We start from the raw sequence: 27,739 nt of genomic DNA on the forward strand, positions 1-27,739 counted from the left end.
GTTCTTGAAACCATGACAGGTCAAAAAAATATCCTATCATCTCATTAACCTATTTTAAAATTTTAAAAGTAAATAAAACTTCAGCAAAATATGGAATAGTATAATACCCAGGTTACTTGTCTGGAATTATCTTTTCATCTTTCTTCCCAGTATATCAATAGCAAAACATGTAATGGAGCACCACCTTTGTAATATGCTGAAGTGGCTATTCTTGTTTTGCTTGGTCTTGTATGATCAGGGTACCACCTGAGGCCGTTCTCATGATTGAGGGTGAGGTAACTTACATTTGTATGTAAGTTACTTAATATATTGTTATATTTCATTTTTAAAAACAAAGTAAAATACTCATGAAATCACATTTATCTGCACCAGAGCAAGAAAGTGTTGGCATTCATAATTGAAATCAACGAATCACCTACCTAACTGGGTTAGGGCCCTGGCTCCATCTCCTTTAGGAAAACCTTCTTTGGGGAGTGGGGCTTCGACCCTAACCCAGCTGGGCTGTAACACTGCTGCATTTTCTAAGGGGCAGAGTTTTCTACTACTTTTCTGCTGGCCCAGCCTTCCAGATCACCCCAACCAGAATTAATCTCACCGTCCTGTGCTCCTGTATAACTTTGTTTGTACCTGTGTTTTTAACAGTTAGCACATTTCTGCTTTGTATTATACTTATTTGTTTGCATGTTCGTCTTTCCCTACTAGATTGTAAGTTCTTTGAGGACAGGAATCATGTCTTAGTCATCTTTGTATCATTGCTAGGAGTCTAGCACAGTGCCTTACCTATCATAGACAGTACATGCTTATTTTAAAGTGATGAATTTACTCTACCCCAGCTAGTTATAGCAAGTTTCCTGGCTATTACTTTATGCTAAGATAAAAGGACAGGAAAGCATAATCAGCTAGTTGTGGTAAAAATATGTAAGTTTCCAATTTTAAACATGGCAAGTAGTGAAAAACAAACAATAAAAGTGCTTGTAATAGATGCCCTCATTCTAATCAAATACAAATATGATTCCTTCAGTTTTTATGGGGTGGGACATGTAAAATTACCGAAAATGAGTTACTTTAAAGACGTAGAAGGAAATAACTTAAATCTTCATTGTCAGCTAAATATGCTAATCTGCAGAAATTTATCTGAATTTCTGGAGTGAATTTTAGGAAGCTCAGACTTCTTCCCAGTGCAACTTTTCCTTCATAGATGGGTTATTCTGATTTGACCAGGAATTGTGATCAGATTATAAACATGTAAACCTTTATCAATATATTTCTTTTAGATTATTTGCCCAGTGAAAGTACTTTTTAGTTGCTCTCTGTTCTGAAAGAAACCCTCTCAAAGCAGATTAGAATTCACTGCTCTTTAGGAAGAAGTTACATTTATGTCTGTTACGTTGCCACACTGAGTTTAGATTATGACCTCAACCAAATTTTACTGAAATGTGAAGACATGCCACATTTCAACTGTGAATTGAACTTTGAAGTAAATTCATTGAAAGAGTCTTTACATATTGACAATTGAGTTTCCAGAATTAGAATTATTAGTTTTACAGTTCTTTGTTTTTTGGTAAATAATGACGTGGTAGTAAAGACAGTATACCTTCAGGATTACCGTTTCTCTGCAAGGTAAAGCACTTTATGAGATCAAATTATATAAAGTGTTAAACTTTTTAAATGCTAGAATCTAATACTAGGAAGGATTGCAATGAATGAACATACCTACTCATTTCTTATAGGTCATAAAATGACATGACTTTTTTTGAAAGTATTATGTTGTAAGAAGCATAAAGAAGTTCATACTCTTTGATTCATTAATTCTACTGTTAGGAAATTATCCTTACAGAGCAATTTTTAAAATGTAAAAATTATATTCAGTTCAGCTAATGTTATCAGACACTTTATGTGACCCAGACAACATGTTCAGACTGCAAATACAAAATGAAAGGCATGATGTTACATGCAGAATGGCATTCATTATAAGTTCTACTAAAGAAGACAAAAGGAAACAACTTCATTGTCTAATGATTTGTGAATATTGTTATTCTGAGATATTATACAGCTTTAAAATAATAGTTATGAATACTTTAGAGAAACATGGACAAATAAAATTCAAGTAAAAAACACAAATCTTGATTATAGCTGTGTCAAAATTATATACTGGAAAACCCATTGCTTTTTTTTTCTTACTCTATTTTATAGCTTTCCACCCACAAAAACAAGGGTGATATGTACTGTGCAAGGTATGCTATTGCATGTTGGGCTTGCCACTGCTATGTTTTCTCCATTGTAAACAGGGACCTTTTTAAGCATTTGATCATCAAGTTACTTAGTGATCAGTCTGCCAGGAGTAGTATACCGCATGCTCCAATAGCTTAATAGGACCAGTAACTGGAGATTCCATCCCAAATGGTATCTTTTATAGTAGATGTATCCTGAAAAATAAGAGCCAAAGGATAATGGCACTTTAGAGTTCCATTCACAGGGCTATTGTACAAAGATTTTCTCCAGCTTCTTTTCTATACTATTTGCAATTAACTTGTGTGGTTTAGAGCATTCTCATTAGTTTCCATTTAACGTGTTTAATCAATATTGCCCTTAAGGTGGCTTTAAATCCCTTCTGTTTTACAATACTAAGTAGGAGAAACCTTCCCCAGTCAGATATAATAAATATCTCTATAATGCATTCAGGTAAAGGAGATGCAACAACTTTACACAGAGTCTGTTCAAACATTTCAACTTTCATCTAAAATTTTACCTTAGTATCATTGACCCTTGTATTCCTATATCCCCTCAGTCTAACTGTAGCCTCCATTAGGACTTCAGCAATAGATGTATATCCTTAGTGCATGAAGCTTCCATGGCAAGGAGCCCCAGGACCATCTTTTTTTTACCCACTTATGTGCATATATGATCTTTGGACCACAGCTGGGGCTTAGCCAAGAGATTCAGGCCTTCTCAACAGGCCTTTTCTTGATTACATTGTAGAAATATCAGCAATTTGAGGTTAGATTTTTCAGAGTCATCTTTGCCTCCTAGTTTTTAAGGTTTCCCCCAAACTAGAGCAAATGAAGCAGATTTGTTTAGGGCCCTTTAATGTTGGGGGATCAGTAGGACCTCCCATCAGTCCATCCAACCTCTGAGAGTGCTGCAATATTAGATCTTCGTTTTGACTCCATCAATGTATGTTTCATCCATCTCATTTCTTAATAACCTTTTAAAGATCTCCACCCAGCCAGGATCCATCTCTTGACTCGTCCCTTTCTCTTTTCCTATTCTGTTAGGAATCTTTATTATCTGTTATTTTAGCATAACTTTCCCCTATGGAAGTGGATCTGTGGCTAGTGGCTATAGCTGGGTCAGGACAAAACCCAAGCTTGGCCCATTGTTAGGTTCTGCCCCAGCACTCTCCCTTACTTTCTCTTCAGCTAGTACAAATGACAATAATCAAGAGATTGTATAGTTAGCTCATTTTTAAAATTTTGCGTTTTTTAATGTATCCATTGAGCCAATTCCCTAGGAGTTGGATCTATCATTTCTAAATTCCACTGGTAACTTTTACCTCAAGTAACTGATCACAATACAGCTGCAGTTCCAAACCATAGGTAGCCCTGTGGCCACCCAGGAATCAGAGTTTGTGATCCCCCACACTCATGCTTTTTCTTTCCAAACCACATAATTAAGCTAGTCAGCATCTGTCTTGTGAATCCCACTTCTGACACCAATTGTAGTGAGTTTAGCCAACTTTACAGTTTGAGGGAACAGTCTCCACAAGACTGCCTTCACTTCTGACACCATTGCAAGTTCAAGGATTTCCCAAAACTACCCTTAGGTTTCATAATTCACTAGAAAGACTCAAACAACTCACTGAAACCGTTATACTCACACCCACAGCTTATTACAGAGAAAGAATACAAGTTAAAGTCAGTTGAGAAGAGACAGGGTGTAGAGTCTAGTATGAGTCCATATGCTTCTGGTCATCTTCTCTCTGTGGAATCATGGACAGCATTACCTTTTTCTGGCCACAGTGTGTGGCAAATATGCATAGATTATTGCCAGCCAGGAAAGCTCAGTCAAATCTTTGTTCTTGATTGTTTTTGTTGGGACTTGATTGCATACCGTCCACATGGCTGATCCTTAGGCTTCAGCCCCTTCCAGAGAGTCAGACTAGTACCTTTAGTTAGCACTTCCTCTGGAGGTCACAAATGATACTATGTATTCCAAAGCCACCATCATAAATCACATTGTTAGACTGTCCAGTGGCCAGAGCCACCAGGTAAGCAGAGATACTCCATTAGGCAAGACATTCCAGAGGCCTAGAGATCCACTTCCCAGTAGCCAAGGGTAGAGGCCAGACTTCTTTCTGGATTAGGTTAATTTTTCACTATACAAGCACATATCAAATATAAAGCACTTTTTAAAAGCCTCTTATTGTGATAGTATCATCATCATCCAGGTTAATATCCTCCTTTTTCCAGTAAGAAAAGGAAGGTCTAGAGTAATTATATTAGTTGATTGTTTACATTTATGTTCAGTTTAATTAGCACAACTGGAAGTGGAAATGGAATCCAAGCTCCTATCTCTAAGATAATGCTTTTTCTTCAGTAGTTATACCCTGCCAATTATTGAATCTTACTGAGAAAAATCATGGAAGAACATTTGTATTTTTTGGTCAACCTAGTTTCAGAAAACATTTTAGAAGGAAAACAACCAAATGTTCATTTCAGTTTATCCTAATCAGATAATAAGGCTTTGTGGATATAAATGAGAATAAACTAAAATCTTTTGTTCAAGAAGTCCAGAGAGTAAGGAGAGAGACAAATGAATAGGTGGAAAATAAACCAATCAATGATATAATAAAAGTTTATGAAAGTAGGGGAAATGGGAAGGGAGTATCTAGGTTGGCAAGAGAACTAAGGAAAAGCTACACAGAGGAGGATGATATTTGATATGATTTTAAATGTTGAATTAGCATTTTCTGACTGGAAAAGGGTAGATTGCATTTTGTGAGAAAACAGGTCCAGGTTGGGAAATCACAAGAATTTATGCCAAGCTGGAACATAGAATAATTGTGATGGAGTGGCAGAAGATGAAGTAAGCAAGAGTAAGCAGAGACCAGATCGTAGAGGGTCTTGTCTTACAATGAAGATTTTGAACATTTCCTCCCTTACGGAATGGAAAGCCATTGAATTACAATGTTTTGTATTTTAGATGGATTACTGTAGCAGCAGAGTGAAATGATTGGAGAGAGACTAGGACTTTGTCATTTAACCCTTTGTTTAAATAAAATGTGAGACGTGGATAAATGTACCTGGTGAAACACATGTTTATCTTTATTCCTTCCAAAATTGCACTAATGTAACAAAAATAAAAAAGGACCAAAAGAACAGGAGGTAACAGTGATGATGTTAATAAATTTTTAGAATACAGGGCGTGGATGAGAAGTGGTGACCAGCTTAGCAAGATTGAAGAAAACCGAACCATAAATGTCAGTAGAGAATGCTAGCAGATTGCAGAAAGTTTCGAAAATTGGAGCACCACATGCTTTTGCATAGTAGAAGTAATGCATGGGGCTGAAAATGGAGGGGTTAGTTAAAAGGTGATGTGAAGAGAAGTAGACACTCAGGGCCTTTCCCTCACCCCCTTACAGCCAGGCAGCCACTTTTCTGACCCTATAGGAGATGGCGGGTACATTCTCTCAAGAATCTGAACAGTGGAGATTTTGCCTTCCAGGACGTTTGACACATCAGAATTTCTGGTGTGACCCAAGAGGATTGCATGAAAATCCTTTTAGTAAGTGGTGCAACTTTTGCTTCAGCTCCTTTTTCTTCATTCTGCTCTTTGAACAGTGTCAGCCTGGTGTGTACTCCCAGGTAGATGATTAGAGGATTGTCTTCTCAAGGAAAGTGAAGCTCCCCAGAGAAAAGAACAACAAATACTTTTAAGGATCCTCTAGCAAAATAGTTATATATCCACTCGTTTAACCTATAATGATATCCATCAGAAATCCCACTTAAATTGCAGTAAACCTATAGTCATACTCACCAAAGCAAGTTCACTTCACAAAGCCTTTTCGATAGCTTTTTAGTGACTCGTGCTTAAATATGAATGGATAGTCAAGGATCCCCACTCATCTGAGCCTGGTCTTAGTTTTAAAATTGTATATAAATATTATATACTAATCTAATGAGATTTACAGAATGAAGGCAAGAATTTTGCACTTAAATGTATTCACTGTAGGCACAGGACCTAATACTCTTAGGTATTGAGTAAATATTTACTGAATGAATGAGTATAAGGCCTTTAATGTAGTTATGAATTTACAGGAATTTCTCGTTTTCATTGTTAAGCCTCTTCTTTCAAGCTAGTAATTTTAATATACCAATATTTCTAAAATCACATGAAAAAAGAAGTGAGCCAGTATTTCATAATACCCTTAAATTCTTTTCCAGAATTGAGTACCTTTGAAAAGTAGGTTTAAATTTTTTCTAATTCATAATTTTGGATTTTGCTTTCCATGCTTGTTGAGTGGGATCAGACTGAGGAGCAGGATACGCTTACTGAGTCATAAATTTAAGACGTGACATAAATAAAATTGAGAAGAAGCCAGCAAAGCGATTAAATTATATATTAAATCCCAGAGGCATTTCTGCTTTTATCTGTTACTTTGTTAATTAGTAAATTGCAGTATGCCAAGTTCTTGGTATATAAGCACCAAATTATGTTCTTTCTTTCTTAAGACATTAAAAGAACTCATTTAATATTAAAATCAGAAGATTCAGTTATGCAAAAAGAAGAAAGCACAAAATAGTTATAATTTTAAGGTCCCAGCCACAGTTAATGTTTGAAACAGTTCATTTTTAATGTTTAAAATCATCATAAGCAGTTTAAAAGTATTTGAGAAACTATACTTTTTATACAAAAGTGGGTTCTTTCCATTTTAAAATCTTATTTTTTATTTAGATTTACATTTGGGGAGGCATTATAATTACTGAATTTACACAGTCAATTTTTTCTTTTGTCTTTTTTTCATCTATTCTAACCCTAATCTGTTATCTATCTCATATTTTTCCCCTGATTTTTTATATTGTTGTGTTACATTATATTGTTTTTACTAAAACTGGCAGCTCAGATTAACCTGGTTTTCATTTTTTAGAATAGTTTTTCTCAGAATTTTCATGATTTGGTAGGGCTTCTTGTTTTTGCCATTTTCTTAAGCCACAGTGAGTTATTCTCTGGATATAATTTATGAAAAAATCTTTATATCCTAAAATTATTTTGGAATCATTTACTTGATTGTTTGACTCTTCCATTACAAATATTTCCCATATTTATTCATCTTTTTTGTTATACTTGGAATTGCTAGGGATTTTCATTTTGTTGCTATTATAATTTGAAGCAGCCAAAAGCAACTGGTCATGTAAAATAAAGATGGAGAGTGTTGATTCCATTTTCTTAGTGTCCAGAAATATGGTTGCCATGTCGACCACGTGTTCTAATTTGAGAAATTTTTTCAGCTCTTGGGGGAGGAGTTTGCCAGTGTTGAGTTACGCTAATCAAGCCCAAAAATATGCTTCTTTACATAGGTAGCTTCTCTTTCACTGTACATATATTTTTTCTTTTAATTTAGAAATGGTTACAAATAACTAAATGGAGAAGCATCATATCCGTGTTGCATCATAATTTCTTTAATTCATTCAATAAATATTTTTTAGCATTTACTATGTGTTCAGCATTACATAAGTATTGTGAATCCAACAGTATGGTCCTTGCTGTCTGACACAGTTATTTGACTGCAATTGTGAAGAATTCAATGAAAAATAAATACAGATCTCTTTTGATACTGTTTTAAAGTATATTTATACTTACCATTTGAAAAAATATGATTTGTATTGTTTTTATTATTTTATTACATGTAATAGTATCAGTAATATAATATTATTTTATTTTTGAAAACTTACCAAGTTCCAGGCATTTTTCTCAGTGTTTTACATCATCTCTTTGGGGTAGCTACTTTTATTATCCCTGTTTTACAGATAAGTAAACTGAGACCTGGTATAGTTAAGTAACTTACTGAGGACAGAAACAACTGTGTATTGAAAAGTTTAAATAATTGTGAATTATGTAAGGTTAAAAGTGATAACCTTCTCATTCTCTATTGTGTATTTCTGATGGGTGTCCCTAGTTAACAGATTGTTACAAGTCCTTTTAGACTTTCTCTCCCTACTTTTCTTCTTTCTTTCTTGGCAAACATGTAAATATTTTCTAAAAGTCTTGTTTTAAAACTAAATAGAGAACTTACTGTGCATGTACTGCTTTGTGAACTAAATGTGATTTTGATATCTTAAGGTCATGAAGTTGAAATAGATGTATGAACCAAGAAAGATATCTATTGAAATCATTATCTTCTGAACTAGGTAAACCCCAAGATGATTGTGCTAATCTTGGGGCTCCACAAGGGATTTCAAGGAATATAAGAATGATTTCCAAGATCTTTTCTATTCTTTGGCAGGGTCTGGAGATAAAGCATATCAAAGTAATTCACTTTCAGAGTGAAGAAAGGAGGTCTAACCTTTTCTGGTGAAGAAATAATTACAGATTTAGAATATTTTTATTATTTTAAATGTCTCTGTCTCCCACTTTTTAGTGAGTAATGCCAGGAAATCTCTGGTATTTTAAGACGTGTTGTGTTCACACGTAAAGTTTGTCTTCTGTTGTATAATCTATGAAGTGGTAGTCAGTAATATGTATGTAGTGGTGTGGGTTTGGATGAAACCTTTTGCAATCCTCTTGTTACTAGGATGCAATATTGCTGTATACTATTATATAGATTGTGGGACCCTAATACTGTTATAATTTTAAATGTAAAATAAATGGTATTTATGCTTAGTTTTTCCTCTTCTCATTGGAGTACAAGGAGTCTTCATTCAAGTATAGCGTATTTGAAGAACATACGAGGAATTTTGGAGACCAGATGAATTTTATTTTAGAAAAATAGCGACGCATGTAGCCTGCTATTTCAACTAAATTATGAATTTTGGGGGGCTTTAAATCAGCTAGTCTTGAAACTTCATCATTTTGTAGTCCAAATAAAGCTGGATCTGCTTGCCTCCTAGCTTGGTACCCTTCTCATTGTTATTGTATTATCTAAAATAAATACACATGAACGTACTTGATCTTTTTTGAATAAGTAACTAGAGAAGACAGAACACGGAACAAAACATCTACAGAATCTTTGCGTGTCTTTCTCCTCAGACTTTGCACATACTATTTTCTCTGCTTAGAACACTTTCCTAGTTAACTCAATTCATGCCTCAAGAAATACTCTCACACAGCTGTTTCTCAAAAAGTCTTTTTTGTCTACTCCTCAACTTTTGACCTCTCTTCCGTCTTCCACAAATTGCCTGAATCTTTCTCTTTCAAGAGGATCTCTTATGTCAATCAATGTGGGCTCTGTTTCAAAGTTTTTATCAGTGGTGTGAGAGCACTAAGGATCCTTGTGGTGATGGAACAATTCTGTATCATGGTTGTGGTGTTGGTTACATGAATCTACACATATGATAAAATTGAATGGATTTCACATGTGCACACACACATACATACACAAATATGAGTGCTTTTAAAACTAGTGAAATGGAATTTGTAGTTTGTACCAATATCAATTTCCTGGTTTTGACATTGTCCTATAGTTATACAAGATGTTACTGTTAGGGGAAACTAGATTACTTTTTTAAAAAATTTCCTGTGAATCTATAATTATTTCAAAAGAAAAAAGAAAAAGTAGGTCAGCTGGATGACAACGCATGTGAGAGAAATTAGGGAAACACTTGCTTTTTAATTTTTTTTAAACGAAATCTCCATCCTCCTTAACAAAGTGCAGAAAGGCATTTGTTTTCAATTAAAGTAGATTAAAATGTTAAAAATATAAAGATGAGTGATAAATACAAACAACTAAAAGATTAGAAAATGATAAAAATTATAGAATAAACTAAAGAAATTGAAAATCCTCTGAACAATAAAGATGAAAGAAAGTAAATGTAAAAGATAACTAAAATAGTAAAGTTAATTTTGAAATTAGAGGAAAAGTGAAATATACCAGTTTATATAAAAGTCAGTGTTTAGCATGCTCATCTCAATTGTAATAAGAACGTAAGATTATTTAATCCAGAAATCTAAAATATATACATGATATAAAAATGAAAAAGTTGGTTAAAGAAATTGTTAATAATACGATCCAGTTAGATGTAGTAAATAATATAATACAATCAGGAATTTTAAAATTAAACAGAGAAAGTATGTCAAAAGTGAAAAAATATGAACAGTTTTAAGTCAAGGAAATTAAAAATGTAAAATTTCATCAGCATAAAAGAGAATAAAAATATATTGATACCAGACCTCTTAATCTCAAGTTCGGGTGCCCGATGCACAGGAAGCCAAACACTGAGACTTGGAGATGGAAAAGGATTTACTCGAATTGGCCGAAATGAGAAGGTGGGAGCCTGGGTTTGCTCAAATCTACCTCTCCAAGAACAGCAAGGAGGGAGCTTTTATAGAGTTCAGGGGCTTGGCAGGAAGAGCTTCGGAGAAACAAAGGGGTCACTCCTGGTAAGGCCCTGGGCAATCTGACTTCTGGGCTTCCAGGGCAGTTGAGGGCCAGTCATCTGGTGATCACAGTGTCCCTGAAGGTACTCTCTTTCTTCTGCAAAACAAGCTCGCAAATTCTTGAGACCCCTGAGTCACCCCTCAGGTTAAACAGGAAAACAGCTAATTGGTTAAATATCTACAATAATCCTCAAGGACCCAGCTTCAATATCTGGTGATGACCTTTCTCTTTTCTCTCAGTGTTATGATGGAAGTTCTCCATTGCTGGGATAAGTGATTCATAATGACCTTCTTTAAGCCATTTATTATAGTTATGGTTAACTAATTAAATACTTATGTTTATGGTTAAATGCCTGATTACTATAAAAATGTTAATTCAGTAATAGATTTAAAAAGAATTCCCAGTGTTCTTTGCTTCTCAAAAAGAGGCAGTCAGTTATTGCAAATGTATTTTCCAAATGAAAATGTAGTTTTTAACTTGCTTTGCTTAAAATCCTTCAAAGTATTCTTTTTAATCTTAAGAAAAAGACCAAACTTAGCCGTTTAGAAGACTTTGCATGATCTTGCCCCTTCTAGCTTTGTGAACCACCCACACACGTTATTCTAAATAGCCCATGCCTGTAATTTTCTTTGAGTTCTTGAAAAATGCCATACTTTCTCCTGCCTCATGACTTTGCATGTACTTCGCTGCTTAGAACACTTTCCTAGTTAACTCAGTTCATACCTGAAATATTACTTCATGTCTTCATGAAAGGGCTCTCTAAACCCATGGTCTTAATTGAGGAAAGTACTTAGTAAGTTTTCCTAATTTCATTTATTACAGGTATAATTTTATATATTTTATGTGATTATTTGTTGAATGTCAGCCTTTCCAACTAAACTTTATATCCCATGAAAACTGGATCATGATTGTTTTTTTTCAGTATTGTAACCCCTCTCCTCCATTAGTGGAATTCTGAATTAAACTTAAGGTAGACTTCATCACATTCTTCTCCATATCTATATATTTTTTACTGTTTTATTTTTTTGCCCTCATGCTGTATTTCCTCTGACCTGACTTCTAGTTTGCTTATTCTTTTCAGTGATATGTAAGAATCTTTTATCAATCCATTGCGTTTTCAAAATATTTTAATTCATTTGTTTTTTTATGCCTAGAAGTTCTATTTCGCTCTTTTCCAATTCTGATTGCCTTTTTTCCTAAAAAATAAAAAGTTCTGGGCCTGGTCCACTAGCATAGTCGTTAAGTTTGGGTGCTTCACTTTGGCAGCCTGGAGTTCACAGGTTCGGATCCCAAGCGCAGACCTACACACTGCTCATCAAGCCATGCTGTGGCGGCATCCCACATACGACATAGAGGAAGATTGGCACAGATGTTAGCTCAGGGCTAGTCTTCATCACCAAAAAATAAAAATTAATTAATTAATTAACATTTTCTACACATATTTCTAAACTTGTCTTTTATTTCTTTAAACATCTAGTACTCTTAATTATTCTGTGTTAATCTGTCTCTCTTAATTGTCATATTTGAAGTCTTTCCTCTTTGCTGTCTCTGCTGGTTCGCAGTCATGTTACCTTGTTTTCTAGTGTTCAGTTAATGTTTTACTCTCCCTCCTCCCCCTTTCCAGGCTAGGATGGTTGGGAGAGTTTTGTGACAATATTTTGAGATCTAGAGCAAAGGTAAATTTATCTAGAGAGGATTTGCTGTTGAGTCTGCCATATATCTGGGTTGGCACCATTGTGATGGTCTTAAACCACTTTAAATTCAAAGCTTGAAGGTTGTTGTATCGCTAAGGTAATGTGAGTGAATCCATGAGGGCTGGTTTGTGGTTACAACATCTGAGGAAATTTTTTTAGGCTGTATTTCCTCAGTACCAACCTGGCTTTCTTGACAGACTCATGCAAGTGAACGGAGTGGGGTAGTTTTATGCTTATCTCAAGGTGTGCTTAGTTAGCCTGTTGTGGTTCCAAGTTTCTGAGGGGTGAGTCTCCTGTTACCCTTCTTGCTTTGAGCAAGCTATGGCTTTTGTGTTCTGTTACTGTTTCCCAAAAATGTCTGTAAACTTCAGCTCAAGTTTGCCCATTGAGCTAATGCCCTCAGGGTAAGAGTATGTATGCAGTTCCTATTTTTTAATATGAGGATTTAGAAGTAAGTAGAATTAACGTTTTCTAAGAATCACAAACCCCAAATTAGTGTTGTACTGATATAATCCTTATCTTGGAATTATTCACACATAGATTATAATGGGTTGAGAGTTTTAAATGCATTTACTCTTATGAATTCATGGCATATGTTGGTTCTATTACTATGCAAAAATTAGTTGACTTTGAAAAATGAAAAAAAGTTTAAAAAAATTATTAGTGTGTTTATTAACATAGGTAAAATGGTAGAATGATTTACAAATCACTAGATTAGATTAGATAATACAATTTTAAAACATGAAAAAAGAAAGATAAAGCATTTTAGTATGTACTTTTCAAAGTTACAGAAAAGATTATTCATTTTTGAAATTCCGTTGAAACAGATGGAGAAGTCTTTTCAGATAAATAATAAAAAATCTTTTTATTCTTCTTACATAATTTTATAGGTAGAAATTTTTATGACTTTGTAGGATGCTTATGATGTAGGAGTGATAAATGCTTTGCTTTTTAGTTATACCCTGGATTGCTGTTTTCTACTTTTGGGGGGCAAAATGTTAAGAGTTTTTAAAACTCTAAACTTTTAAATAATAAGTTTATTTAGGGACTCTTTATCTCCTATCAATTCTTACTCTGAAGTCTGTGAATTATTCTTTTAGTCAATTTAGGATATTACTAAATTTATAACCCTTTACCTGTACCTTCCACAATGCGATATTCTATCTGTACCTAACTGCTTATGCTTAGCGCTTCCAGAAAATACCATATATTTTTGCATCTCTGTCCTTTTGTTCATGCTTTATACTTACCTCTAAAGCCTTTTCATCTATTTCTGCTTATTAAATCCCTACAAATCCAGAGTAACTCATATACCTCCTTCATTTCAAGAATTCCTTTGGTTGCAATCAGAGTCCTCTTTGTAAATATAACACTCTGTAAAACGTTCAACATTTACGTGAGTCCTCGAGTCATAGTATTGTATATGCCTGTCTTCCCTGCTTTTCTTTAAGCACTTTGAGGACAGAAATTGATGATGTTTTATTTGTACTTTTCATTTCCCTTTCCCCAAGTACTAGAGCATAGTATCTTGAACATCACTGACATACGGTATACGACAACACAAAAACATAATTGATAACTTTTTGCTCCATACCAGGTGCTGTGTAAATCCCTTTTGTATCATCTAAGTTGAATCCTTACAACATCCTTATCATCTATGTTTTGCAGGTGAGGTAACTGAAACTTATGATGTAAGCACCTTGCCTATGGATCTGCAGCTCATGAGTGGCAGACCTCAGATTAAAGCAAGGGCTGTTCTGACCCAAGGTCCTTAGGTTAACCAAGTAAACTGTTTGTAGAAATGAATCATACTTATGGATTATATAAAGTTTCTTGTTAGTCATGTTGTAAGCTCAGGGCCAGTCTTAGTTCAAACAGCCAGGACAGCTCCATAGTTTCATGGTCTGAGGAGATGACACTTATGAATTCTGATGGCTGACCCAGTGACACCTGCTTAGGATACGTCTCTTGGTCAAATGCTGAGACTTTTTGTTATCTTGATGACACTTGAATATTTCTTAACATCATTATCTTTGAGTACCTTTGCTTATAAAATGGACAATACTTGGTGAATTTTAGATCTTAATTTTCTTTTCTTTCTTTTTTTTTTTTTTTGAGGAAGATTAGCCCTGAGCTAACATCTGCCACCAATTCTTCTCTTTTTGCTGAGGAAGATTGGCCCTGAGCTATTGGCCCTAAGCTAACATCTGGCCCATCTTCCTCTAGTTTATATGTGGGACACCTGCCACAGCACGGCTTGATAAGCACTGTGTAGGTCCCCACCCAGTATCCAAATCAGGGAACCTCGGGCTGCCAAAGTGGAGTGTGCAAACTTAACCACTATGCCACCGGGCTGGCCCCTTAATTTGCTTTCTGAAAAACTTTAAATATTTGTTTTTAATATATTGATTTCCAGATAAATACCTTGGGCTTAGGTTAACAAGTACTGTTTTCTTATTGAAATTCTTTTTGCAAGAAGACATAAAATTGAAGGTAACAAGAATCCAGGCTTCATTATAGCTTAGAGAGTAGAATATTTTCTCTTTCCATCCCCTGATTGAATTTGCAAGATGAAGAAAAATTGCATAGCACAATTTTTGAGTTTTAAATCTTCCCAGTACTTTCTTTTGCTGCTTTATGCCACAAAGAGGTGAGAATTGTTGTGGTAGTGTCCATGTATGAAATATATTTTCTCTATTCAGTTGTATGTTTTTAGCCACTCCATCCTAAATAGCTGCTGTGCTGAAAATGGAGGTCCCTAATTTAAATTAGGTAATTTGTTTATTTGCATATTAATTATGGCAGGTTAAGCCTTGGAGTTGCCATATTTTAAAGAGGCCTTTTGGGATCTCACTGAGGTTGATGTTTTACTGGAGATGGGCAAACAACTTCAGCTAACTCCCAGTAAGTCTCATTTCTCATTTACAATTGTCTAAATTATTAACATTTTAATATAGTTTTACATCAACACTGCTGACAGCCTTGAAACCTAAATCTGTGAGTGTGTGTATAAAATTTCATTGTAGGACTTTTATTTAGCCTTAGGTTTAGCATTTTGTCTTTGTTCTTGGTACTTTAAAGGTAATAATAGTTAAATATAGTGTCATAATGTCTGATATTAAATGAAAAACTGATGTAGGATTCTATGTACAGTTTACTATTTTTTTCTTTTGCAAAATAAGTGTACAGTAGCTGACAAAAATCAATAAATATGTATCTATTTCGATACATGTAAACGAACTTGACAAAGAGGCCTAAGAAACCAGTAATTGTCATTGCCTTTGTGTGTGTTTTGTATGGCCTTTTTGTTCAGAGAAGGGAAAAGTATCTCCATATATTGTTTTATTTATTTTGAGAATCATTTGAATGTATAGTCTATTAAATAAAAATTCTTTTCAAACATCTGTTTACTTATTGACCTCTATGCCTTTCTTTAGCTGCAATTAAGAAAACTGATTTCCTTTGTTTCTGATTGAATGTTCATATATGAAAAGAACTTTGAGATTGGATTAAAAAAATATATATCTATATAAAAATATGATTTTCATTTATTCCCTTTATGCCATACTGTGGAACTGTAAAAGTTTATTGGAAATGTTGCCCTTCAGAGGCCAACTTTACTTTTGATGTGAAAATATAGTTGGTATGCTGTATCACGCAGGAGCACCTAAATCCAGAAGTTTTTGGATTCCCTTTTTTACCCAAAACTAAAGTTCTCACTAGCAGATGAATTTTAAACTAGTTTTTTAAATGGCATTTTAATTTAGTTAAATTATATTATGAAGGAGAAGGGATAATGTACTCTAACACTGAGTGATACTCTCAGGTTATTAAAAATAGTAACAAAGTAGAAAGAAATACAAATAGACTATTGTTTATCACAGGCTTTAGTGCCTCCTCTTCGTTTTTTTCTTTTTCTTTTTCCTCTTCCGTGGCCTTATTTTAATTGTTTTTCAGCTACTCAGATAAATTTTGTAAGTGGTCGCCAACCCCAGTTTTTAAAAATGAGACTTATTTCCTGATTATAAAAGTAATAAATGTCCATTCTAGGATTTTTAAAAGACACAAAATGTTGTAAGGAGTAAAATAAGTCATTGTTAATATTGTGTCAAAAATAGCTGCTGTTAAGAGTTGGATCCATTTCCTTTTAGTCTATATGTACTTTTTTTCTGTCTTCTTTCTGTAAAAATAAATAACTTCAACTTTACTTTTATAAGTGCTTGAGTACAATTTTTGAAAAAAGTATTGGTATTTTAAAACCTTTATATATAGTAAAATTAATTTATTTTTTCATGTGTGGTTCCATGAGTTTTGCCAAATTCATAGGCTTATGTAACCACCACCGCAATCAGAACACAGAATGGTTCCCTGACTCTCATAAATTTCCTTGTGCTACCCCCTTATAGTCAAGTATAAATGAACAGTTCTTCATTTATAGTTTTTGTGTTTTTCAGAAAATCATATAATATAAATGTAATCATACAGTATATAACCTTCTGAGGCTGGCTTCTTTCATTTAGCATAATGCTTTTGAGATTCATCCATGCTCTTCCATGTATCAATAATTTGTTGCTTTTATTAAAGTGGAGTGTTCCATTATGTGGATGTAATATAGTTTGTTTATGCATTCACCCATTGAGAGAGAACTTTGGTTGTTCCTAGTTTTGGATGATTATGAATAATGCTCTGAAAATCATTAATATATACATTTTTGTATGAATATAAGTTTTTATTTCACTTGAGCAAATACCTAAGAGGAAGATTGCTGGGTCATATGGTAAGATGATGTTTAATTTCATAAATAACTGCCAAACTGTTGTCAAGAGTGGCTGTCCCATGTTGAATTCCCACCTGAAATGTTTGAGAATTCCGTTTGCTCTTTATCTTCACTTGGTATTGTCAGAGTTTGGTTTTGGTTTATTTTAGACATCCTGTTAAGTGTGTAGTGGTGCATCATTGTGGTTTAATTTGTTTTTCCCCAATAGTAGTGGGTGTTGACCTCTATTCATTAGGTTATTTACTATCTATTTTCTTTGGAGAAGTCTCTGTTCAAATCATTTGTCCATTAAAATTTTTCTTTTTATTTTTAAGGATTGTTTTCTTTTTAAAAACTTTGGATATAAGTCCTTTTTCAGATATGTGACTTGCAGATGTTCTCCCAGTATGTAGCAACCATTTGAACTTTTGTGAAGTCCAGTTTATGAGGTTTGGGTTTCTTTTGGATCAGATTTTGATGTCATACCTAAGAACTCTTTCTTAAAACCTGTTCACAACATTTTTTTCCTGTTTTGTTTTACATGTTTTACAGTTTTAGGGGCCCACCCAGTGGCACAGCAGTTAAGTTCGCACATTCCACTTCGGTGGCCTGGGGTTTACTGGTTTGGATCCCGGCTGTGGACCTACGCACTGCCTACCAAGCCATGCTGGGCAGGCGTCCTGCATAAAAAGAGGAGGATTTGTGGCAGATGTTAGCTCAGGGCTATTCTTCGTCAAATAAATATTTTACAGTTTTAGATTTTCCATCCTAGTTGAGATATTATTGGCGTAGAGCAGAGATGTAAATTACATATATTGACAAAACCTGTATGCTCTTTTATTATCTGTGTATGTTTATGCTCTGTTAATGACAATAGAAAAACTAATGAAATCAGCAACCAGCCTCAGCAATGTGTCATCTGCCCATATCTTAAGTTAAAAATTTCTAATTTGTAAATGTATATTCTTTGTCTCTGCTTCTACTCCAATCATTAAATCAGCCTGAAATATTTTTTCTTCATTCCTCTATTACTTTCTCATCCTGCATATATGCAAGTCTTATTTCTTAATAAGTTTAGTTGGAGTTAGATTTCCTGATCACTCTCACTTTTCTTAATCTTATGTTTAAGAATGAGAAAAGGTTTAGAGAAAAATATAAGGATAAAGCTGTATATAGTTGCTTACAGCATGAAATTTCCTCAGATATCTGTACTTGGAATTACTATTATATATAATATATAGAATGTATATTTTATATATATATTAGAACAAGAGTTGGCAAACTTTTTCAATATAGGGCCAGATAATAAATATTTTAGGCTTTGCTGGCCACGTGCTCTCTGTTGCAACTACAATATGTAAAGGAATGAAAATGATTATGTTACAAATAACTTTATTTACAAAAACAATCCTTGGACATTGATGCCTAGGTCCAAGGGTTGATTTAAGCCATCTGAATTGAGACTTGAGCAGCAGCTTAAAAGCTATCCAGGTGATTGTAATGTGCAGTTAAGTTTGAGAACCACTGATTTAAAAGAAACTTTGATGTGGAATAAACTTAAACAGAAACCTTAAGAACTTAAAACTGGTAGAAATGTTTATATCAATTCAGTTCAATTCAAATCTGGATAAGCCAAATGGATCTTTGGGGGAAATTTGATTCAAATTTAAATGCTCTGTGTCTTTCCTTTAGTCTAATTGGCAAATCTAACAGTTGCTTTCAGTGCCTTAAGTCTTCTCTTCCTATTTAGGAAAACACAAAATTACGGCAGGTTTTCATAAGAGCCAGCTAACGCTAGATAATTGCATTGCTGCATCAGACCATCCCTGGTAATTATCAGAACAAAGCAAAAATTGATTGATTGCAGACATTGGTAGTTACCTTAAATATAATGCCATAGAAAGTGTCTTTGAAAGTCAGAAAATAAGTGTATTCCTTGAGCTATTTAGTTGGTATTCCATGTAATACAAACCAAAAAATAGTAATTTTTTCTTTTCAACAATTTAATATATGTTTCATTTAACGTATAGAAACACTAATTACATATGATAATCTGCCTGTATAATATATACCAGACCCCAAAATGCCAAATGCATTTATAGTATTTTTCGAATATGCTGAAAATTATCTTCTTTGTTGAAAATAACACATGTTGTCTGAGCCCTGCCTCCTTCCACCTTCAAAGAACCCTGATGACTTACTTTTGTACTCCAGAATCCTGCATCATTCGTTCTCCAGTCTTTGTGATTGGATCAAGGATTGACACCTACCCTATATATAGTGCCAAACTGAATAACAGGTAAGTTTGGAGTAATATGAGTGGCCCTCTTTGAGTAGGTACACATACAAAAGTTCTTAAGTTTTAGTTAGTCCCTAGAAATGAAGCCTCAGACATACAAAAAGAAGCAGCAATGAGAAAGAGATGAAGAGAATGGTTATGCTTCTTAACAACTTTCTGGTGTAGGTGTACCCTTGTGAGAACCTAATCTTTTCTTGCTTTTTGGTTTCTGAGATATCTGTGTAATCTTACAGTTCTGCTTTTATCCTCAAGCTATTTTTCTGTTATTTGTAATCAGAAGTACTTTGTGTTGTTTATATTTCAAAATTTATTTGTGATTGTATAAGCATTTGTACTGCACAAACTCATTCCCATTCCCCAAGTGACTAGCTGGAAGAAACAAACTGGTTCTTAAAACCTCTGAATCAAATAGTCACAGTACTTCAAATTGAAGGTGAATAATTACAGTCTTTGAGTTCAAAAGATCAAGAGAGAATTGAACAACTTGGAATAGCCCAATTCTTCAAGATTCAGATCCGAGCTGTCTCCTGTCAGGGTTAAGGTATGTCAGGTCTCCTTATTTTGTACCCCAGTGGCATGCGTGGCATCTCTCTATTGTTCTGATTGTCTCAGAATAGGGCAATTTATTTATTTATTTTTTTTAAAGATAAGCCTGTTAGACTTTTTTTTTTTTAAGATTTTATTTTTTTTTCCTTTTTCTCCCCAAAGCCCCTCAGTACATAGTTGTATATTCTTCCTTGTGGGTCCTTCTAGTTGTGGCATGTGGGACGCTGCCTCAGCGTGGTTTGATGAGCAGTGCCATATCCGCGCCCAGGATTCAAACCAACGAAACACTGGGCCACCTGCAGTGGAGTGCACAAACTTAACCACTCGGCCACGGGGCCAGCCCCAGGGCAATTTATTTTTATTTTTCCTGTAGCTTCGTAAGAAAATATCATAAGTAGATTGCATGTGTAATGTGCAGTAAGCTTTTTTGTAAAACAAAACCTTTTCCCCACCCCTTCCATTTGTAGGTTTGCTTTCTATGTCAGGACACTGTTTTGTAAAACGCTTTTATCTTTTGAAAACAGACTCAAATTAATCCCAAATATAGTCCTCCATGTTCTCTTCTAACCCCCATCCTTATATATTCTCTTCTTTTCCACTAGGTTCATTCTGCCTTTTTGACTCAAGATGATACTGTCTTTTATTTAGGTGATCAAGAAAAGACTGAGAAGTAGATGAGGTCTGAATTGTTAGTAAGGGGCGAGACGTATAGAGGTTAGATGTTGGAGAACACGTATGTGTTAACTTTTTTTTCCTCATTTCATCCTTCTCTACAAATAGGCATCATCTTTATTATCCTATGAGCCTATTACAGTGTTTGGCATTTGGTAGATATTCAGTAAATATCTTTTTGTTGTTTGTTTTGGCATTTAAAATGTGCCCTTTATTTTTATTACTATGGATATGTAATTAACATTCAGTAAAATTCACCCCATTTAATTGTAGAATTGGATAAGTTTTGGCATAAAATGTTTTCATCACCCCAAAAAGTTCCCTCATGACCATCATAGTCAACCCCCTTACCAGACCTTCAGATCCCAGCACCCACTGATCTGATTTCTATCCCTGTGGTTTTCCCTTTTCCAAAATGTAATATAAATAGAGTTATATGTATATATGAAACTTTATGTCTGGCTTCTTCCATTTAGCATAATGCTTTTGAGATTCATTTATGTTCTATGTATCAATAGTTCATTCCTTTATATTGTTAAAAAAGCATTCCAGTGTATGGATGCGTCATAGTTGATTTATCTATTCACAAAATAATGGACGTATTTGGGTTGTTTGTACTTTGGCCATTATAAATAAAGTTGCTATGAACATTGCAGTACAAGTCTTTGCATGGATATGTTTTTTTATTTCTCTGGGATAAATATGTAGGAGTAGGATTGCTGTGTTGTCTGAGTGCATGTTTAACTTTGTAACAAATTGCCAGTGTGCCAAAAACTGTGGTTGTTGATGATGAGCATATTTTCATGTGTTTATTTACTTTTCATATATCATTTTTGTAAAATATCTGACAAATCTTTGCCCATTTTTAAAACTAAACTTTGTATTTTTGAATAATTTAGAGTTACAGAAAAGTTGCAAGTTAGCACAAAGAGTTCTACCTTATACCCTTTACCCAGTTTCCCTCATTGTTAACATCTTATAGTACCAGGATATATTTGTCAAAACTGAGAAATGACATTGATACATTATATTAACTTAACTCCAGAGTTTATTTAGATTTCACCAGTTTTTGCACTGGTCTCCTCTTTCTGTTTTAGGATCAGTCCAGGCTACCATATTGCCTTTAGTTGTCAAGTTTCCCCAGTCTCCTGTGATTTTTGAGTTTCTCAGTGCTGTGGGCTGAATGTTTGTATCCTCCAAAGTTCATATTTTGCAATCCTAACCAACAACATGATCATATGTTGTTGAGGAGGTGCGGCCTTTGAGAGCTGATTAAGGTATTAGGTTAGGCTCTGCCCTTATCAGTGGGATTAGTGTCCTTATAAAAGTGGCCCTGTGAAGCTCTCTTCCCCTTCTACCATGTGAGGACATAGTGAGAAGATGCCATTTCTGAACCAGAAAATGGGCCCTCACCAGACACTGAATGTGTCCACACCTTGATCTTTAACTATGAGAAATAAATTTCAGTTATTTATTTTTTAAATTTTATTTATTTAAACTAAAAACAAAACAAAATAAGTTCACTCATTTCTCCTTTCCCCTATCCTCTGCTTCTGACAACCCCCAGTCTATTCTCTGTATCTGTAAGCTTAGTGTTTTGGTTTGTTTGTATTTGTTTTTTAGATTCCACATATAAGAGAGATCATATGGTATTTGTCTTTCTCTGTTTGACTTATTTCACTTAGCATAATGCCCTTGAGCTCCAAACATTGTTGTCACAAATGGCAAGATTTCATTCTTTTTTTATGGCTGAATAATATTCTATTGTATATATACCATGACTTCTTTGTCCGTTCATCCATCAGTGGACGCCTAGGTTGTTTCCATATCTTGGCTATTGTAAATAGTGCTGCAGTGAACGTTGGGGCTGCATTTATCCTTTCAAGTTTGTGTTTTCATTTTCTTCGGACAGACACTCACAAGTGGAATTCTGGATCATATGGTAGTTCTATTTTTAATTTTTTTTGAGGAACTTCCATACTGTTTTCCAGAGTGGCTGCACCAATTAACTTCCCCACCAACAGTACATAAGGGTTCCCTTTTCTCCACATCCTCATCAACACTTCTTGCTTCTTGTCTTTTTGATAATATCCATTCTAACAGGTGTGAAGTGATAGCTCATTGTGGTTTTGACTTGCATTTCGCTGATGATTAGTGATGTTGAGCATCTTTTTATGTACCTGTTGGCCATCTGTATGTCTTTGGAAAAGTGTCTATTCAGATCTTCTTATGTTTTAATCAGATTGTTTCTTTTTTTGATGAGTTCTTTATATATTTTAGATATTAGCCCCTTATCAGATACATGATTTGCACATATTTTCTTCCATTCAATGTGTTGTCTTTTCATTTTGTTGATGGTTTCCTTTGCTGTGCAGAAGCTTTTTAGTTTGATGTAGTCCCACTTTTGTATATTTTTGCTTTTGTGTCAGATTCAAAAAATCATCGCTAAGACTTATGTCAAGGAACTTACTGCCTGTGTTTTCTTCTAAGAGTTTTGTAGTTTCCAGTCTATGTTCACATCTTTAATCTATTTTGAATTAATTTATATGTAGGATGTAAGATAGTGGTCCATTTCATTCTTTTGCACGTGGCTGGCCATTTTTCCCAATACCATTCTTTCCCCATTATATATTTTTGCCTCCTCTGTCGTAATTGACCATACATATCTGGGTTTATTTCTGTTGTTTAAAAGCTACCAACTTTGTGGTATTTTTGTTATAACAGCCTGCACAGGCTAAGACTCAGTCTTACCTTGTTTTTCATGACTTTGACAGTCTTGAATTATTGATTTTGCACATTTTTTTGTTGAGCTCTATTGGGTTGTAAAAGATCTTTATGTATTCCAGATACATGTCGTTTATCACATATATATTTTGAGATATTTTTTAGCCTATATCTTTTCATTTTTTAAATTTATTTGGAAGATCAGATGTTTTTAATTTTGATGAGGTCCAACTTATCAATTTTCGATTTTTTATTTCTTTCTTTGTTTCTGCTTTTCGTGTCATCAGAAGTTTTCTGTCTAACCCAAAGTGATGTGAATTTTCTTTTAGAAGTTTTTGATTTTACCTGTAGGTCTACATTAGCAGCTAATTTTTGTAGATAGTACAAGGGAAAGGTGGAAATTCTTTTGTTCTTGGCATGTGAGTGTTCAATTCTTCCAGCACCATTTGTTGAAAAACCTTACCATTTTTCCATTGAATTTCTTTGGTATCTTTATTGAAAATCAAGTGATACTTAGGTGTTGCTCTGTTTTTGGAATTTCAGTTCTGTTCCATTAATAGTAAATGTCTTGATTTGAAGTAATAGCATGAACTCTTTATACTACTCAATAACCTTACACTGGTTTACTGTGTCTCCTGTTTTGTTACGTTCTTATTTCACTGGCCTAACTCATTTCTATTTCATGGTCTTTTTTCTGCCATATTAACTACGTCGTATATAAATAAGAACATGTTAATACCCGTTATTCCACCTTATGAAGTATAACATTATCAGCACAAATATACCCCTTTCCAATTGCAGCTCCCACTCTTTCCTCCAGTGAAATGCCTATTTTGCCACCTCTGATGCATCCTTAAATAATGTTTCATTCTGCATGTTTTTGAATTTTATATAAATATTACAAATATTTGCTTATTTTCTTTAACATCGGTTTTGATTTTCATCTTTGTTCATGAATGACTGGCCTCTAGGACCATGTGATTGCTTCTCCTGCCCTGACTAGCCTGGCAGGGATTTGGGGACAAAGTCTGGGTGTCCTAAATCTGTTTCATTTCTGCCCTTTTTTTCAGTGGAATCTTTGCAGTACATCTGCATTCTATGAGGCGTTTTCTTCTCACTTAGCTTAGAAGAACACTTCTGTATGTGCAGGGCTAGGAGAAACCAGAGGAATCAGAATCCTCCTACAGGTGGGGAGCCTGAGGCCCAGAAAGGGAAAGAGGCTGGCCCTGGGAAACATAGCAAGGCACCTAATTTCCCCCAGTAGTGACATTTTGTACAGCTATGGTACGATATCCCAGCCAGGAAGTGACATTGATACAGTTGCTAACTTTATTCAGATTTCACCAGTTTTACGTGCACTCTTTGTGTACATGCATGTGTACATATTGTGTTGTATGCAATTTCATCACTGTGTAGATTCATTTGACCACTACCACAGTCAAGATAAAGAGTAATTCCATCACAGATCCCTCATGCTACCCTTTGTAACCGTGGCCACCTCTCTTCCCAACCCCTGGCCACCAGTAATCTATTTTCCATCTTTATAATTTTGTAATTTCAGGAATATTTTATAAATGGAATCATACTGTATCTAACCTTTGGAGATTGGCGTTTTCACTCAGCATAATTCCCCCTCTTTAAGTTTCTTTCAAATTGTTTTGGGCATCAGTAGTTTGTTCCTATTTATTGCTGAGTAATATTCCCATGGAATGGATGTACCACAGTTTGTTTAATCATTCACCTGTTGAGGGACATTTGGGATTGTTTCCAGCTTTTTGCTATTATGGATAAAGCTGATGTGAACATTCATGTACAGGTTTTTATATTAACATAAGTTATCTTTTGGCTGAGATAAGTACCTGAGAGTGCAATTGCTGGGTCATATGGCAAGCACATTTCAGGTTTGTGCTATTTTCTGCATTTACTTAAGTATTCTTTAATGTCTTTCAATAATTTTATACATAATAGGCTTATATATCTTTCATTATATTTTTTCCTAGATACTTTATAATGCTTTTTGAAAAAAGTTTTATTTTCCAATAGTTAGATGCAATTGTTAATTAAATGAAATTAAATTTTTACTTTTGTATCCAACAGCCTTAGAAAATTTTCTTATTAATTGGAGTTTTCAGCATAGGGAATATATCATCTGTAAATAATGCATTATTCCTTTCTTTTTAATCTTTTAAATTAATTTTTCCTGTCTTTCCTCACTTGGCCTGCCATTCAAGTGTTGTGAATAGATGTGACTATGGGCTTCTTTGTCATCATTAAAGTTTGTCTTTGCTATAGATGTTCTTTATCAAGTTAAGAAGGTTCTCTTTTTGTTTTGCCTGATTCTTTTTATCATGAATAGGTGTTGAATTTTATGGAATACTGCATCCATTAATGATAATATTTTTTTCCTACTTTTGTACTATGTTAAGTAAGACACTTATGAAATTTTCCACTAGTAATCATCCCTAAATTTCTTAGGTTGATCTAAATTAGTTCTTATGAATTATCTCTTATATATTGTTGACCTTGGATTGCTAACAACTTTCTTTAGAATTTTTTGCATTGGTTTTCCTGAGTGAGGTTGGCCTGCAATTTTTTTCTTATACATTGTTTGTTTGCTTTTGGTCTGAATGTTATGCAAGATTTATATGATGAGCTGTGAAATAGTCTCCCCTTTTATTTTGGAAGATATCTGTAAGTTTGGAATTAGAGTGAGCCCTGGTGGCATAGTGGTTAAGTTTGGTGTGCTCCACTTTGGTGGCCAGCATGGATGTATACCACTCATTTGTCAGTGGCCATGCTGTGGCAGTGGCTCACATACAAAAAGAGGAAGATTGGCAGCAGATGTTAGCTCAGGGTGAATCTTCCTCAGGGGAACAAAAAATGATTGGAAGTAAAAGTTCCTTGAAGGCATGGTAGGGCTCTTTCAGCCTGTTATTTTCTTTGGGGGCAGGTGATTACCAGCTGATTCAATTATTATTAATGTCTGTAGGAATATAAAGGTTTTGTCTCTGGTAAACGGTGTTTCTTGAGAGATGCGTTCATTTTATCTATTTTTCAAGTTTATTTGCTTAAGATTGTTAATAATACTGTTTTCTTTTTCATGTTTGTAGGACCTACAGTCTGTAATAGGTATTTTACTTCCAAATGTTGTTCATTGTGGCTTCCCCCTAACCCCACCCCCCCGATTTACCTTGTCCAAGGTTCATCAGTGCTATTAGTCTTTTTCAAAGAACCACAGTTTGGCTTTATTTATACTCTCCATTGTAATTTTTTCCCTCATTTGTTTTGTTCTTATGTTCTATTATTCTTTTTTTAAGATTTTATTTTTCCTTTTTCTCCCCAAAGCCCCCCAGTACATAGTTGTATATTTTTAGTTCTGGGTCCTTCTAGTTGTGGCATGTGGGATGCCATCTCAGCAGGGCTTGATGAGCGATGCCATGTCTGCACCCAGGATCCGAACCGGCGAAACCCTGGGCTACCGAAGCGGAGTGTGTGAACTTGACCATTCAGCCATGGGGCTAGCCCCAATTATTTCTTTTCTTATGCTATGAGTTTATTATTTTCTTTGTTCTTAGATCTTAAATTGAATACTTAGCTAATTGATTTGGAGTGTTTCCTTTCTAATATAATCAGTGTAGCTCTGAATTTCATTGTAAGTAATGCTTGAACTGATGCCCACAAAGTTGGTACATATTTTCATTATTAGTGTAAAATAGTTCCTGAATTCCATTAAAATTTTTCTCTGACTTGTAAGTTCAAATACAAATCAATTCTTAAAATTTTCTTTACCTATACTTCTTTTAGTTATATTTTTGTTTACTGACTAAATTAACATTCTTATGGTCAGAAGATATGGTCTTTATAATACCAGTACTTCAAAACTTGTTTAGGCCTAGTATATGGTCAGTTTTCATAAATGTTTCATGTGTTCTTGGGGATAAAATGTGTATTCTTTATAATTAAGTACAGTATCTTATATATATCCATTAAATCAAGCTCATTAATTTTGCTGTTCAGAATTATCCTTTGTCCTAACAGTCAGCTCATGGTCTACTTGATCCATCAATTGTTTCAAATGATGTATTGTGATCTTATACAATGATTGTGAATTTATCAAGTTCTCCTTGTTTTTCTGTCAGAGTTTCAAAGTAAAGTTTGAAGCTAAGGTTATAATTTGAACAAAATTAGGATTGTTAGATGTTCCTAACACATTATACAAATGATCCTCTTCCTCTCCCGTTTCTCCTTGAAATCTGTTAGGTCTGATATTAATATAAATTAAACAACTTTCTTTTGGATACTATTTGCCTGATACATCTTTTTGCCTCTTTTGGCATTCAGAATTTCTGTAATTTTAAGTATGTATATATAGATGGATTTTGTGGATAATATTTCCTGTCTTACAAGATTCATCTTTTAACTTCAGAACTTATACCACTATATTTATTAAAATA

General features: G+C 34.3%; 1 protein-coding gene across 3 annotated transcripts in view; it reads left to right on the top strand.

The window, feature by feature from the left end:
- Positions 1-27,739, top strand: part of JMJD1C (jumonji domain containing 1C) — a 288,010-nt gene that overhangs the window by 117,967 nt on the left and 142,304 nt on the right. The window contains exon 1 of one of the 3 annotated variants that reach the window (XM_046649091.1): positions 19,322-19,343. The exons of the other annotated variants lie outside the window; for them this stretch is intronic. The gene's annotated coding sequence lies outside the window, so the exon portion shown is untranslated. Of the gene's footprint in view, positions 1-19,321; positions 19,344-27,739 lie in introns of those variants that run through there. 3 annotated transcript variants of the gene reach the window in all.

Source organism: Equus quagga, chromosome 2 (assembly GCF_021613505.1).
Source record: "Equus quagga isolate Etosha38 chromosome 2, UCLA_HA_Equagga_1.0, whole genome shotgun sequence".
Taxonomy (NCBI): domain Eukaryota; kingdom Metazoa; phylum Chordata; class Mammalia; order Perissodactyla; family Equidae; genus Equus; species Equus quagga.